Below are 17,820 nucleotides of genomic sequence, written 5' to 3'. Positions count from 1 at the left end.
GATGTGACCCACGTTGTTTCAATTAAATATGGGATTTCAAGTCTTTTACCAGTGTGCGGCTATCCAGAGTTTTGTCCTGCTTGTTTGCTCAGTGTTTTGTCATTCAACCAGAATGTCACACCAGTGCATACATATAGCACAATGCGCAGATGTGTATACTTTATGTGATGGTGTGCTGCATTGTCAAAAATAGTGCCAGTCTGTTTATCATGCATCAAGGCATATTGAAAGTCCATTCAAAATGAATGAGCTGCCATAATGCGACACATGAAAACATGTTATTACAGGCAAAGGTGTTAATGGGTGCTTCCAGAAAACCAGTTGTTAATTAAATGGAGCTTGAAGAACTGCTAGACCACTTTTCCCCATAGACCAGACCATTTCTTAATGCCTTCTACCCCATAGTAGCCATTTACAAGAAACAATGACTCTATAGCATTGTACACATTATGATATTCATGAAAATAACAAAGATCTCATTCTGTTCCTGAAACCATGAACCAGAAATTACAGGCCAGCACTACTAATAAAATCTATTTGAAATAAAGAATGGTTTTAGATGTATTTTATAAAGACGAGCAGTCTTTTACTCTATATTTAGATGTCGTGACAGAATTGTAGAATCCGTGACAAGCCTTTGCAAATAAAGAATTATTCTTGTAGTATAAACTGTAACCTTATCTACAAAGCTCATGTCATCAAATTCTCTAAATCCTACAGACCTGTCCAAGCTAAAATGGTTACTGGGAATGCACTATAACTACTTGCAGTCATTAACCAACATACGATAACAAACTCCAGGTCCGTAAATTATATGCAACTATTTTTTCGAGAAAACTGATGATTCAGTCTACAGTATGCACATATTTTCTTCTATGTTTGCCAACAAGCACATAGTGCCATAGATGCAGTAACTAATTAAGCATTTGGAAGAATACTGGCAACATTAGGGACTTTTGAGTTACCAGTTTTCGTCACATTATACATACAGAACATAAAGAAGAGTTGGCCAAACAAAGCAGACGTCTTGATTACCACACCATAAGCAAATTGGGCCTCTTGTAATAGTATTACACGGTAGATCGTAAACAGTTTCAGATAATTTTTTTACTTTAGTTGGAAGGTAGTGCATCCAAACAAGCCCAGTTTGCAGTGTTTCTGACTAAATGAGATTCTTCTTATTTCTCTGAAGTGTCTACAAATTTAGTTAAAACGCGTTGGTAAGTGAAAAAGGAAACAAGGTTATGCATGCTTGAATCAACTAACCTGATGGCCTGTTCTTGTGCCAAAACAGCCTCTTATTTAAAAAAAAATGACATAAAGAAAAAACAGTGAAGAAAAATAATAAAATAATGTAGCACACATAATAAAATACATTTACAGTGGGGGAAATAATTATTTGATCCCTTGCAGATTTTGTAAGTTTGCCCACTTAGAAAGAAATGAAGGGTCTATAACTTTTATCATAGGTGTATTTTAAATGATAGCAACAGAATATCCACCAAAAATCCCGAAAAAACACAAATATTATAAATTGAGTTGCAGTTCAGTGAGTAAAATAAGTATTTGATCCCCAAGCACAACATGACTTCGTACTTGGTGGAGAAACCCTTTTTTGGCAAGCACAGAAGTAAAACAGTTCCTGTAGTTGGTTAACAGGTTTGCACACATCTCAGGAGGTATTTTGGTCCACTCTTCTTTACAGACCTTCTCTAAATCCTTAAGGTTTCTTGGCTGTTGCTTGGCAACTCGAAGTTTCAGCTCCCTCCTTAAATTTTCTATAAGATTAAAGTCTGGAGACTGGTTAGGCACTCCATAACCTTAATATGCTTTTTCTTTAGCCACTTCTTTGTTGTCTTGGCAGTATGTATTGGGTCATTGTCATGCTGGAAGACCCATCCACGACCCATCTTCAGTGTCCTGGCTGAAAGGAAGAAGGTTCTCATCCAATAATTTACAAAACATGTCCCCACAATGCGGCAAAGTCGGCCTGTACATTAAGCAAACACACAGCGCCAAAACATAATGTTTCCACCTCCATGCTTGACTGTAGGGATGTTGTTCTTAGGGTCACAGTCAGCATTTTTCTTCCTCCAAACATAGCGAGTCGAGTTAATGCCAAAGAGCTCAATTTTGGTCTCATCTGACCACATCACTTTCTCCCAATCCTTCAGTGAATTATTTAGATGTTGATTGGCAAATTTAAGATGGGCCTGTACATGTGCCTTCTTGAGGAGGTGGACCTTGCAGGCGCTGCAGGATTTCAATTCATGGTGGCATATTGTGTTACCAATGGTTTGTTTGGTGACTGTGGTCCCAGCTGCCTTGAGATCATTCACAAGCTCATCCCTTGTAGTTCTGGGCTGATCACTTTTCTCATGATTATCCTTACCCCATGAGCCCAAATTTTGCATTGAGCCCCAGACCTAGGGTGATTGATGGTTATTTTGTATTTTTCCCATCTGCAAAAAAATCCCTGCAACAGTTGTCTCCTTCTCTCTAAGCTTCTTGCTGATAGTCGTGTAGCCCATTCCAGCCTTGTGCAGGTCTACAATCTTGTCCCTGATGTCCTTTTGACAGCTCTTTGGTCTTGCCCATGGTGTGGGATTGAATGGAAGAAAGAGATTTGTTATGTGTATAAATAACACCTGTCCACAGAGTTGTCGTTAGGAGCACCTTCTTAAAATTGACAAAACTAATCTGTGTACCACATGGGCATATACTGTAGCCAGTCTGTGGGAGCCAGAATTATTGTTGGTTGGTAGAGGATCAAATACCAATTTTACTCACTGAACTGCAACTCAATTTATAATATTTATATCATGTTTTTTTCTGGATTTTTGGTTGATATTCTGTCTCTATCATTTAAAATACACATATGATAAAAATTATAGACCCTTCATTTGTTTGTAAGTGGGCAAACGTACAAAATCTGCAGGGCATCGAATAATTATTTTCCTTACTGTATATACATTTATACTGTTGCATTTTAATGCACCCACTGCAACACTCGAAAATTATGTGTTCACCTTCCCCATAATAAAAATAAAAATTGGGTTTGTTCCTATATCAGTGTTGCAACAGACTTAGTATGAATCTGCTTTTTCTGCATTTTAGTGCCTTTAGGGGTCTATAGAAGTCAATTGTAGCATACTGTACATTAACAACCAAAAAATTCTAATAGCACATGTGATTGGCTCTCTAAATTCTAATAGCAGCTTACACAATTTGTTGACAAACTCAAACAACATATAACCAAAAAAATGCAGCAATCTAAATGTATATAAATAGTGACTATATGGATAAATTCACCCTATGCATTTTGTCGTATGGTGCTGTTGTTAGGGGCATGATGTAGACCCTCTCTCGATTAACGTCAGTACAGCTTTTTTGCAGCTATAGCTGCCAGCAGTGATCATTGTATTTTGATGGGGAGAACCTCCCACTGTCAGAATACAATAGTGCAGCGAGGGTCAGTGTTGAAAGGGAGATCAAGCAATTTTCCTTCCTTCAACCCATGGTTGAAGGAAAGAAAATTACATATTCTCGGGCCTGCCTAAAGCCAGCCATAGATGGATGGAATCTCGGCCGGATCCACCTATGGGTAGGCTGGTTATACTGAAGTTGTTCCAACAATCGACTTTAGTACACCCCCCCCCCCCCCCCCGTCAGATATTTTGCATGTGATCACTGCGTACAGTTCTAACTGCCAGCAGTCACCATCGTGTTCTGCCGGCAGGGAAGGTTTCCCGCGGCAGAACACAGTAGCACTGCAGGGGGGATTGCCTCATCATCCCTGACTGTGTTGATGCAAGAATTGAGCAATTGCATTGCATAATTTATAGGCTACTTTAGACATAGTGCCTGATATCAGTGTTTATTCTCCCTTGTGTCTACTGGTAAATTTTACTTTGCATGCAGAACTAAAAAAACAAATAACTAAAATTTTAACGCAGAGTTGACGCAATTTTACTGGAAAGCAAATAGCTTACTAACTTCAAAAAGATATCTCCCACAAGACAGAGCAGTGATTCGCCCATCAAATGAACTGGAATTCAGATGTATTACTTTTCTATAGTTAGTAAATGAGCTCATAAGGTTGATTTATCCTGATAGCTGTTCTCGTAACGCTTGAAGGGATAGTTAAAGTAAGTCATTGTTCAAGATAATGCCATCTGAATACCATTACAGATACCTGCAAATTCCCACCATTGATTTGCTTTTAATCCATTTGGTAGGGGATGATATATTAAAATAGTTTTAATAGATTGTAAGGACAAAGAATCTGTGGGTGAGGGCCTACATAAAATGTTAACTATTACTGTCCCAAAATGCATCACTTAAAGAGATTATACAAGCTCTGTTGCATAAGCACTGGAGGGGCTTCTATCATTTAAAGTGTGAGATCAAGGTTTGACCATTAGTGTATAGAAGCAATAGACCAATCTTATTTTAGGGTCAGTTTAGATGTGCATATTTTAAGTAATACATGGGTAAATGTAGAGAAAAGTGTGAAGCAGAAATTGGCACTGTTCAGAAAACTTTAGTGAAGAAAATATAAGAAATGAAAGATAAAAGTGTGTAAGTGTGCAAAAAGAAAGTGAACTACACTCATGCAAGCATAATACTTAATAATGAAACAGTGTAGTTAATATTTAAAACAGTGTGATTCGCAGACCCCCTATGAAGGTCTGTAAATAAATGTTCAGATGTTAGACTCCACACTAGTTAGTCCACAATAGTGTATTTAGTTTGATCAAACCTGCACATTTCAGTCCAAGAAATAAATGCATATAAATAATAATAAATATGAATAAATGAATAACAGAGTCCATAAAGTGCTCTTGTGCCAGTGAAAAAAGAAGCAGCCACGTTGGTACTATTCACTTCCCAAGGTGATCACAGCAAACGTGTGTTTTATCCGTGCACCTAATATGATTGCACTCACCGGACAATTCTCCTCCTCCTGGGGTCTGAGGCTTTCACAGTATATGCCACTGTGTAGCACTTTAGAGGTTTTCCATTCACGTTATATTAACCACTTGACCACTGGCCACTTAAACACCCTTAATAACCAGACCAATTTTCAGCTTTCGGTGCTCTCACATTTTGAATGACAATTACTCAGTCATGCAACACTGGACCTATATGAAATTTTTGTCCTTTTTTTCACACAAATGGAGCTTTCTTTTGGTGGTATTTAATCACCGCTGGGTTTTTTATTTTTTGTGCTATAAAAGAAAAAATACTGAAAATTCTGTAAAAAAATGAATTTTTCTTTGTTTCTGTTATAAAATTTAGCAGATTAGTAATTTTTTCTTCGTAAATTTTGGCCAAAATTTATACTACTACATATCTTTGGTAAAAATAAGTACAAATTGGTGGATATTATTTGGTCTTTGTGAAAGATATAGAGTCCACAAGCTATGGTGCCAATATCTGAAAATTGATCACACCTGAAGTACTGACGGCCTATTTCAATTCTTGAGACCCTAACATGCCAGAAAAGTACAAATACCCCCCAAATGACCCCTTTTTGGAAAGAAGACATTCCAAGGTATTTAGTAAGAGGCATGATGAGTTTTTTGAAGTTGTCATTTTTTCCCACAATTCTTTGCAAAATCTAATTTTTTTTTACTTTTACTGTTTTTTTCACAAAAATTGTCATATTATCAGTTTATTTCTCACACACAGCATATGCATACCACAAATGACACCCCAAAACACATTCTGCTATTACTCCCGAGTACGGTGATACCACATGTGTGAGACTTTTACATGGCGTTGCCACATACAGAGGCCCAACATGCAGGGAGCGCCATCAGGTGTTCTGGAGCACCCAGGACAATTCTGACATTTCTCTCCTACATGTAAAAATCATCATTTATTTGCTAGAAAATTACATAGAATCCCAAAACATTACAGTGGTGTGAAAAAGTGTTTGCCCCCTTCCTCATTTCCTGTTCCTTTGCATGTTTGTCACACTTAAGTGTTTCGGAACATCAAACCAATTTAAACAATAGTCAAGGACAACACAAGTAAACACAAAATGCAATTTGTAAATGAAGGTGTTTATTATTAAAGGTGAAAAAAAATCCAAACCATCATGGCCCTGTGTGAAAAAGTGATTGCCCCTAAACCTAATAACTGGTTGGGCCACCCTTAGCAGCAACAACTGCAACCAAGCGTTTGCGATAACGTGCAATGAGGCTTTTACAGCGTCCTGGAGGAATTTTGGCCCACTCATCTTTGCAGAATTGTCCTAATTCAGTTACATTAGAGGGTTTTCGAGCATGAACGGCCTTTTTAAGGTCATACCACAACATCTCAATAGGATTCAGGTCAGGACTTTGGCTAGGCCACTCCAAAGTCTTCATTTTGTTTTTCTTCAGCCATTCGGTGGTGGACTTGCTGGTGTGTTTAGGATCATTGTCCTGCTGCAGAACCCAAGTTCGTTTCAGCTTGAGTACACGAACAGATGGTCGGACATTCTCCTTCAGGATCTCTTGGTAGACAGCAGAATTCATAGTTCCTTTTATCACGGCAAGTCTTCCAGGTCCTGAAGCAGCAAAACAGCCCCAGACCATCACACTACCACCACCATATTTTACTGTTGGTATAATGTTCTTTTTATGAAATGCAGTGTTCCTTCTACGCCAGATATACTTGGACACACACCTTCCAAAGAGTTCCACTTTTGTCTCATCGGTCCACAGAATGTTGTCCCAAAAGTTTTGGGGATCATCAAGATGTGTTGTGGAGAAATTGAGACGAGCTTTGATGTTCTTTTTGCTCAGCAGTGGTTTTCTCCTTGGAACTCTGCCATGCAGGCCATTTTTGCCCAGTCTTTTCCTGATGGTGGAGGCATGAACGCTGACCTTAACTGAGGCAAGTGAGGCCTGCAGTTCCTTGGACGTTGTTGTGGGGTCTTTTGTGACCTCTTGGATGAGTCGTCGCTGCGCTCTTGGGGTAATTTTGGGCGGCCAGCCACTCCTGGGAAGGTTCACCACTGTTCCATGTCTTCGCCATTTGTGGATAATGGCTCTCACTGTGGTTCGCTGGATTCCCAAAGCTTTGGAAATGGCTTTATAACCCTTTCCAGACTGATAGATCTCAATTACTTTCTTTCTCAATTGTTTCTGAATTTCTTTGGGTCTCGGCATGATGTGTAGCTTTTAAGGATCTTCTGGTGGACCTTACTGTGTCAAGCAGCTCCTATTTAAGTGATGCCTTGATTGTGAACAGGTGTAGAAAAAATCAGGCCTGGGTGTGGCTAGAGAAATTGAACTCAGGTGTGGACAACCACAGTTATAGTATGTTTTAACAAGGGGGGCAATCACTTTTTCACACAGGGCCATGATGGTTTGGATTTTTTTTCACCTTTAATAATAAACACCTTCATTTACAAATTGCATTTTGTGTTTACTTGTGTTGTCCTTGACTATTGTTTAAATTGGTTTGATGTTCCGAAACACTTAAGTGTGACAAACATGCAAAGGAACAGGAAATGAGGAAGGGGGAAAACACCTTTTCACACCACTGTATATATGTTTTTTTAGCAAACACCCTGGAGAATACAATGGTGGTCGTTGCAACTTTTTATCTCGCACGGTATTTGCGCAGCAATTTTTCGAATGCTTTTTTTTGTAAAAAAAACTGTTTTGTGCTTAAAAAAAAAAAAAAAACACAGTAAAGTTAGCCCAATTTTTGCATAATGTGAAAGATGAAGTTACGCTGAGTAAATAGATACCTAACATGAGTATAAAAATAAAGAAAACCGCGCTAAAACACCGGTGGGGGTTGGAAATCAAAAAGGATAGTGGTAACAATGGCTACAGACAAATACTAATTGTATCACTAGGTTGCTGCCACCCACAAGGAGAGAAACTCCAATTGGGGTTTCCTCCAAAAAATAGAACAATATGGTAACCGGGGTAGTTGGCGCTACCTACAAATAAAACTCCTTACAAATAGAGTGAAGAAAAATCCTTCTGCCGGGATTCCTCAAATCCTATAAGATCCTAATTGTTTCCAACAGGATCAAGAAAAACGGCAACAGAAAACAGTTCCTACTAGAATCTATTACAATCATAAAGATAGTCTAATGTGTATCGGCCACACCCTGCAGAGTAAGGTCGGTATATATAAAAAATATATATATATATAATCCCGAATAGATCATGTATTCATCCTAAAAAATATATATATAATAAAATATATATATATAATAAAAAATATATATATATAATAAAATAATAAAAATATAGCAGCACTTTTTGGCATATACCCTTTTTTTATTATATATATATTTTTTAGGATGAATACATGATCTATTCGGGATTATATATATATATATATATATTTTTTATATATACCGACCTTACTCTGCAGGGTGTGGCCGATACACATTAGACTATCTTTATGATTGTAATAGATTCTAGTAGGAACTGTTTTCTGTTGCCGTTTTTCTTGATCCTGTTGGAAACAATTAGGATCTTATAGGATTTGAGGAATCCCGGCAGAAGGATTTTTCTTCACTCTATTTGTAAGGAGTTTTATTTGTAGGTAGCGCCAGATACCTAACATGTCACTCTTCAAAATTGCACACGCTCGTGGAATGGCGCCAAACGTCGCTACTTAAAAATCCCCAAAGGCGACGATTTAAATTTTTCTTACTGGTTATATGTTTTGAGTTACAGAGGAGGTCTAGGGCTAGAATTATTGCTCTCGCTCTAATGTTCGCAGCGATACCTCACATGTGTGGTTTGAACACCGTTTTCATATGTGGGCGGGACTTACGTATGCGTTCGCTTCTGCATGCGAGCACATGGGGACAGGGGCGCTTTAAAAAAAAAAAAAAAAATTTTATTGTTCATTTTACTTTATTTATTTTAGTTTGACATTTTTTCCCCAAAAATAAATTTTTTGATCACTTTTATTCCTATTACAAGGAATATAAACATCCCTTGTAATAGGAAAATGGCATGACAGGTCCTCTTTACAGTGAGATATGGGGTCAATAAGACCCCACATCTCACCTCTAAGCTGGGAAGCCTGAAAAAAAAAAAAAAAAAGATTCTGGCTTTGATCGTATTGGCGAGTCGGTAGAAGCACCGGAGGGCGGCGGGGGATGTCTATGGTTGGGTATTGCAGGGTATCACCGACTATGGCTGGGTATGGCTGGGTATCTCAGAGTATGGCGTTGCAGAGTATTGCGTTGCAGAGCATTGCAGGGTATTGGCGGTTGTTGCAGAGCATTGCAGAGTGTTGCAGGGTATTGGCGGGTGTTGCAGAGCATTGCAGAGTGTTGCAGAGCATTGCAGAGTGTTGCAGAGTATTGGCGGGTGTTGCAGAGCATTGCAGAGTGTTGCAGGGTATTGGCGGATGTTGCAGAGCATTGCAGAGTGTTGCAGGGTATTGCAGAGTGTTGCAGGGTATTGGCGGGTGTTGCAGAGCATTGCAGAGTGTTGCAGGGTATTGGCAGGTGGTGCAGAGCATTGCAGAGTGTTGCAGGGTATTGGCGGGTGTTGCAGAGCATTGCAGAGTGTTGCAGGGTATTGCAGAGTGTTGCAGGGTATTGGCGGGTGTTGCAGAGCATTGCAGAGTGTTGCAGGGTATTGGCGGGTGTTGCAGAGCATTGCAGAGTGTTGCAGGGTATTGGCGGGTGTTGCAGAGCATTGCAGAGTGTTGCAGGGTATTGCAGAGTGTTGCAGGGTACTGCAGGGTATTGCAGAGTAATGGCAGGGTATTGCAGGGTATTGCAGGGTATTGCAGGGTATTGCAGGGTATTGCAGAGTATTGAAGGGTATTGCAGAGTATTGCAGAGTATTGCAGAGTAATGGCAGGGTATTGTAGAGTATTGCAGAGTATTAAAAAGGAAAAAAGAAGAACTGCGCTAACCTCAAAATCCCAAAGTGAATGAGATGTATGTATGTACTAAACAAAAGAATAAAAAACTACAAATATAATGCCTCTAGAGCCACCTCAAAGAATGGTGCATTCAATTATATATATATATGCATAAATGTACAAAATTAGTATAAAGTGAAACACAATTACGTGTCATTAATGTGATAAATAAAACATATAAAAGATACAAAATGAAAAACAGCCCAAAAACAAAAATATAAATATATACCCCTAAAATTAAACACACCCCAAAACTTGAGAAGTGCATGAGATGAAAGACAAAAAAAAAATACTAAAAATTATCAACTCTATATAACATCCATATAATTATATGACAAATTATTAATGCAAAGTGTCCATATGGTTAAACAAACACCAGTGAGAAAATCTTCATGTGAATAACTGGATTTGAAGCACACAAATTAAATTTCCTCTCCAGAAGTGTAATGTGCTCTTTCCTGTCACCAGACAAATGAATTGGCTCCTTACCGGCTCCAAGCGACCCCCCGTTACAGAGGGTCACCACAAGCAGAATGTAATCAAATGGATATCCAGGTAGCTGTTCCCCTTAAGCGATCCCAGATCTTTCACACAGTGGGACTATAGCTGTTACTCCATATATCACTCCCAACTCAACGTAGTATCACATAGGGAAAAACATAGGCTCCAGATAGTGTAAAACCAATTACTTTAATTCACAAACAATGAACGTATACAGTAACATGAAAGAATTTAAAAGCAGGCTCAAACAGAAGCGGTTGCGCCGGCCGGACACACGCCACAGAAAAACCAACCCGTCCTTCCTGGTATGTGACGAACGAACACGACTGGGGTGACGTCGACACGTTCGCGCCTCCCTACGCATTTTGTAATAACTTACGTCGTCCAGTGCCAACCACTTTGTCTGCGTCATTTTGCTATATGGCGGGCGGCAAGTGGTTAAACTCTTCAATAATAAGATGATTAGGGTGACTGCACTATGGAGTGGTTTTTCTCTCAACAGGCAGTCCCCGAGCTACGAACACCTGAGCTATGAACGACTCCTACTTACGAACGGCCTCAAATGCCGGCCACTTGTACTCCACACGGGTCCTGGATACCTTTCAAGCACTTTCAAACACATCCCACACTGCCATACTACACTCCAGATAACATAACAAGCGCCCGGAACATCCTACATCCATGCACAGGCGGTAGTTACACTTAAGAAAGCAGTGTTCAGACTGTAAGTTACACTTACAAATGCAGTGTTGCGACTTACGAACAACTTTGACTTATGAACAAACCTATAGTCCCTATTGTGTTCTTAACCCGGTAACTGCCTGTATTGGATTACTACATGTGGCGGAGGAGCTGTTATACTCATTCCCATGCGGTTGTGGAGCCAATATCGATAGGCATCAAGGCTTGCTGGTATCTATCTGAAGGAGCTGCATTTTTTTTATCCCCCATGTTGTTGAGGAGCGGTTATTGAAAAAAAATACCTAGGCTTGTTTAATCTACCTAAGGGTAAGAGGCAGTGCGTTCGGTTGATGGTGGCGGTGTCCTTCCAAGTGGATTTTGCTATATGTATAACTGTTACTATGGACTTTTAAGTGAAGATGATGTATAATCTATTCAATACACTGACAGCTCATGTTGGACTATCACACAGTTCTTATTAGTGCTACACCATTTTTTATATTATCTCTAACTGGTACACACACAGTCCAAATGTTGTAGATATGCACAAATCCAATTGCTGTTGTACATTTGTAATAGTATATGGATGGGTTTCTTTGAGCTCAACCTTTGGGACTTGCTTTTCCTAGCTTATGGATTCCTATGTTGGGTTTTAATTCATTAAATATATAGAAGGTCTTAAACTGGCCCTAGATGGGGGTTTTTTTTCCACTCAGCCAGCACGTGGAACGAAAAAAAAAGCAGATTCCTCCATCCACACAGGTGAGGTGGATAAAAGAATCTTACGTGCCAAGATATTGTATTCTGTCAAAGGTACTCTCTGATGTCAGAGTACAATGATCAGTGGCTTTACATCTGCTGATTAACAAATTTTTTCCAACATTCCCATTCAACAGTCAATTAAATAATCGCCTTCTGTTTAACAGGAAGGGCGCTACACAAGGATCAAAATTTGGCCGGTCCCTATTAAACTAAAATTTTGATCCATCGATGGGCAGCTTTATTTAAACTGTGTATCCGTAAAGAAACACCTTAAGGAAGGAAATACATGTTAACAGATATTAAATCGTCTAGGCAGTGGGCATCAGGTAGTCTTATGAATGTGTGCAGAAAAACAACTCACCGGCTAGTATCTAAACAGTCAAGACAGGCCTTCCTTAGAGCCATATGCATAGATAACTGAATTTTACTGTAATCTCCAAGTCACTTTACAGAGAAAATGATCATTGTACTTTGCTTCCAGCACTTGAAGTGATTTGCATATATTGATTCCCAGCAAAATGCAGTATCCATTACTTAAATACCCTCAGGAAGACCTAGAGGGGGAACTGCATAACGTATCTGATTAATAAAAATTGTTGTTATTTTACCCTTTACGGTGTCAAAACCATTGTCTGGGCAAAAAGGTTGGAGCGGTGAAATGTTTAAATATGTGAATTTGTAAATCAGACTGAATAGTTTATCTATCCTCAATTGCACTTTGTTTTGGTATCAGTAACTTATAAAATATTATTTTATACTATGTATTTAGATACATATTGTATCTAAATACTGTTGTATTTAGATATCGCTCGTGGGAGTGCGCATTTGCGGGGCCCTGAAGATGGCTACTTGAGCCAGGAGCTCCTTGCCACCCCAGCACAAAGACGCCCACAGCACCTCACACAGTGCACAAGGAACAGCGATTCAGTCAGGCACAGAACCCCCAGACACCCGGGAATCCCCTCCTATGTCAGGATCCTCGGTCAGGAGAGATCTCAGGCCACAATTCAGCAGTGCTGAAACACACAGACTATCCAAGATGGTGGCCGCAACTCCGCCTCATGCTACAAGCTCTGAGGGTCTCCAGGAACACAGGCAAGTACTTTTCCCGGAAACTCTGAACGACAATCCGGTGATTCATGCAAGTAACCAGTAGGCCATGACACCCTCCCTTGCCTCCAGAGTCTCTAATAGGCCGCACTATGGAAGACTATGTATTCTCCCTTATGGGGCCTAATACATCCTGTGATTCTGCTACCTCACTTCCTGACTTACAAACTAAAGACGCTCTCTTTCCTGTAGCTGAGCTTTACCAGAAACTGTCAGATCTCTTGGAAAGAGGCCTGGCTCAAACTGCAACCAAAATCACAGGGGATTTAAAATCTGACTTCCAGAGTCTAGGTGCCAGAATGGAAACAATTGAACATAAGCTTGACCTGACTGTCGCAAGGACAAACCAAAACTCGGATATGTTCAAACTTTACAGGAACAACTGGACATTGCCCTTTCCAGAATTTATGATTTAGAGAACAGAACCAGGAAATATAACTTCAGAATCAGAGGACTCCCAGAGTCCATCACTAATGTAACTGCAGCAGTACAGGATTTAATCAAAAACCTGACCCCAAATGTCCCCCAACACCGCCTGGAGCTGGACAGAGTCCACAGGGCCCTGGGGCCCCTTAGGAAAGATGGCTCACCAAGAGACATCATTGCCAAACCTCATTCCTATGCAGTGAAGGAGGAGGTCATGAAATAATCACGATTCGTGACCCAGGTGACATACCAGGATCACCTCATCCAGATCTTCGTGGATCTGTCCCCTCCACAATACAGTGCAGAACACAGTCCTGACACAGAAGGACATTAAGTACAAATGGGCTTTCCCTTTTGCTGTGAACTTCACCTATAAAGAACTACTCCTTCTCCAATTTTCGAGTGAGAAACTCCTCCTCCTCCACCCAGGAAGCTGATATGGACACATCCAACAACAATTCTGGATCAGCCATAAGAACGACACCTACTAGCCCCTAAACCCAGCTCTGGAACAAGGCAAGGACAAAGAAAGCTAAAGACAATGGTACCACTGATTGGAGATGCATCTAACCTGTTTTCCTGTTTTTTTTTTGTTGTTCATACTGGTTTAACAGCTTTTCAGTCCTTTTTTTTTCACCCTTTTTAGACGCATCAGAGACTGGTCTCCCCTGAGGAGACTTTGTCTGCCTTTCTGGAGGCTCTCCCCCTTCCCAACTTATGAGGACGGTGTCCCCAGGAGGGGAAATTCACCCTCATTCTTAACACAGAGACCTAATGACACGTTAACTTTCTGCAGGTTTTACATCCTGATGTGAAAAGTTCTGCATTAGAAGCTAACGGCCTTCTCCCTTCTCCTCCCCCTCAGGGGAGGTGAAAGGAGGGACCGTTTAGACAAGTTTCGGGGTCACTCATTACGCATATGATGTTACTAGTTGCTGTTTTATGGCTTTTATGCAATGCTACCAAGGGCGCCTTGGCCAGGGGTGGACCCAATGCGCCTCCACCTACCCCTCAGACTCCCGAGAGCCTCTGATTGCTAGGTTGTCTGTGCCTTTACAGGCCAGACCTTTATTTTTTTTTTATGTGGTGGACCTCTGGGGGCTTCCCCCCCAGCCCTGTTCTCTTGTGCTAGGAGATCCTCACCTTTCTTCTCTGTCCCCTTTTGCCTACTTCCCCTCTCCTGCTCTTTCCCTACTCTCTATGTGCCTTATTGTTTCATTTCTTGCAGCCAACCACTACATCTATCAAGCAATGAACACCAGGATTTAGTACAATCCTAGTTGAGAACCTTCCCAATGTCACTCTGAGAGAAGACATCTCAGGGTAAGTGGCGGTAGAGACAACAGCTTCCCCCCATGGCTAATCCCACACAGAACACACTTAAAATAGCAACTCATAAATGTCCAAGGCCTAAAACCTCCTCTCAAGCAAAGGAAAGTTATTGACAGCTACAAATCCCTAAAACTGGACATTCTCATGCTACAAGAGACTCACTTGCCTATACGGTACAGTCCCAAAATTCATTCACTTACACTTTCCTCACTTCTAATTGGCCAATGCTGAAAATAAAACCAGAGGAGTAGCAATTTATTTTTTCTCTAAATCCTGTAAATTTGCTTGGCTTTCAGACTTCAAAGACCCAGAGGGCAGGCTTCTTCTAGTGAAAGGTATAATCGAGGGACCCCTATACTCCCTAGTCTACTATTACTCCCTCAATAAAAGGGCAAACATTTTTTTTCAAACTTCTCATGGACACATTGAACCCCCTTTTGGAGGGCACGATCATCTTTGGAGAGGACTCAAACGTAGCATTTGATCAGGGGGTGGACAAATCCAACCAAGGCAAGCCACAAAATAGCTAGACTAATCCATGCCCAAGGTCTTGCCAATATCTAGCAAGAACTAAACCCCTCCAAAATGGGACTTCACTCATTACTCCCCCCACATAATACATACACCAGGATTGACCATATCCCGGTCCCAATAACCCTTCTCCCTCTTGTTCTGCACTCTCAAATTAGAGATACTGTCCTGTCAGACCACTCCATAGTGGTCATGTCCATTCGCTCTAGCTTCCTCAACACAAAACATGGTCAATGGTGATTGAACAAATCCATTCTCTCTAACCCAATCAGAGCCATGAAGATGAATAAATCCCTGCAGGAATACTTCGTGCTTAACAATACTGATGGAATCTCAGCTGAAACTTTATGGGCTGCCCATAAGGCCTTTATCAGGGATAAGATTATCCAGATTGCCAATCAAATCAAGAGGTAACAGAAAGTCGACATTGAATGCCTAGAGAAGGCTTATGCAACCCCACAGGCTCAACACAAAAATAATCCCTCCAGCGCCACAGTAGCCCAAATAGATAAAGCTAGACTGGAACGTAACTTAGTCCTTATGACAAAAGCAGAGAAATCCAACCGCTGGAGCGGAAACAAATTTTACATACACAAAGACAATATAGGCCTGTTGCTAGCTGCCAAATTATCCTCCTGAACCAGATGGCCTCTCTGTCCCCTACTATAAGGCCTTTGCAAGCACCCTAGCCCTGCACATGACAATGTTTTTAAATGCCAAAACCCAGGGTAACCCCCTAGACACCCAACTCAACACAGCCTACATCACGGTCATACCCAAACCAGACAAAAACTCTGAAGAAGTCAGCAACTACCGCCCAATTTCCCTCATAAACAATGACCTGAAAGTCCTAACCAAAATTCTAGCCAACTGTCTTGCCTCCTTTATTAGTACTTATATACATAAAGACCAGATGTGCTTTATCCAGGGCAGACAGGGACCAGACCAAATAAGGCGAGCAATAGATATTGTATCAATACTGCAAACAAACTGAGATGGGGGGCCAAAACAGCAGGACCTACTCCTCTCACTGGACCTACAGAAAGCTTTTGACTCAGTTTCTTGGCCTTATATATTCTCCCTCTTGGAGTATTGGGGTTTTGGACAGCGCTTCATGGGGCTAATACATACGGCCTCTATTCCCAGCCAAAGGCAGAAATTCATCTACAAGGTTACTACTCAAAACCGATAGACATAGCCAGAGGCACCAGACAAGGCTGTTCTCTCTTCCCACTCATCTTTGCCATTGAAACCCTGGCCATCGCTATTCACCAAAATCCTAACATTAAACGGGGTGTCATGTGGTGTCCAGAACCACAAGTGCGGACTCTTTGCTGATGATATCTTTTTATTTATGACTTCCCCACTTACCTCACTACCCAACCTCTGTCAAGTCCTAGAAGAATTCTCCAAGATTTCTGGTCTACGAGTTAATTACTCCAAATCGCAAGAGCTAAATGTATCTCTTTCATCCTCAACAGTTTCCCTTCTACAGAAGTCCTTTAAATTTGAATGGAGTGAGTCCTCAGATACCTGGGGATTACCTTGACAGCTCACACTGAATCCCTTTATACTAACAACATTCCACCCTTATATCGAAAACTGGAATTAGACCTCAAGAACTGGTCAAAAAATTAGCTCTACTTGCTAGGCAGAATAAACTCTATTAAAAAGACTATACTCCCAAGAGTGCTTTACCTATTTCGTTCCCTTTCCATTACAATCAGGAAAGATCACTTAAGATCATTTCAAAGTAAGATACTCAAATTTATATGGGGGGCTCAGGATATAGAATCCCCAACACACTTTGTACCATCACAGATGAAAGGGAGGCCTCGGCCTCCCACATTTGCATAGATACTACTTAGCTGCTACACTTGCCCAACTCTCCACAGTATACTATAGATTTGACAAAACAGATTGGGTCCAAATTGAAAGACAGGCAGTACCTCACTTCACCTTGGACTTCCTACTTTGGTGTCCCCAGAAAAAAATCGGCCACCAATCCTAGCCCCTACATTATCCCACTCCTTCACCTGCCATCTCTGGTGTCCACAGGCCATCGCGCTCACTTAACAATCCTGACTTCCCCCTGGTCTAGATATTAAATATTTCAAGTGGTAGCCTGACAAAGGCCTGTACTGTATCGAGCACTTCTACACCTCCATGGGACCTATCACCGGAAAATTAAAACCCGATGACAAATTTACAGCTCTGGTGTGGGCAAGCCATGGAGCAAAGAGTTGACACCTCTGTAATCTACTCGTCACTTACTCTTCCGACAGATAAATCCTCCTACATGACAACCTGGGAGGCTGACTTCCAATATCAGTGGGACCTGGAGACCTGGCAGGCTGCATGCTCCAAATCTTTCAGAGGAATCCAAAACCTCTCCCTGATGGAGGCCAGCTTAAAGGTTCTATGCAGATGGCACCTAACCCACACCAGACTGGCCTCAATTTACCCCTCAGCAGATCCACTTTGTCTCAGAGGCTGCCAACTCCTCGACTCAATGGCGCATATTTAGTGGGCGTGCCCTAGAACACACTCATTCTGGAACAAAATCTT

This window comes from Lithobates pipiens, unplaced genomic scaffold (genome assembly GCF_037356315.1).
Source record: "Lithobates pipiens isolate NorthernLeopardFrog02 unplaced genomic scaffold, aLitPip1_a1.2 Scaffold_8, whole genome shotgun sequence".
Lineage (NCBI taxonomy): Eukaryota > Metazoa > Chordata > Amphibia > Anura > Ranidae > Lithobates > Lithobates pipiens.
This window is presented reverse-complemented; position numbering follows the sequence as displayed.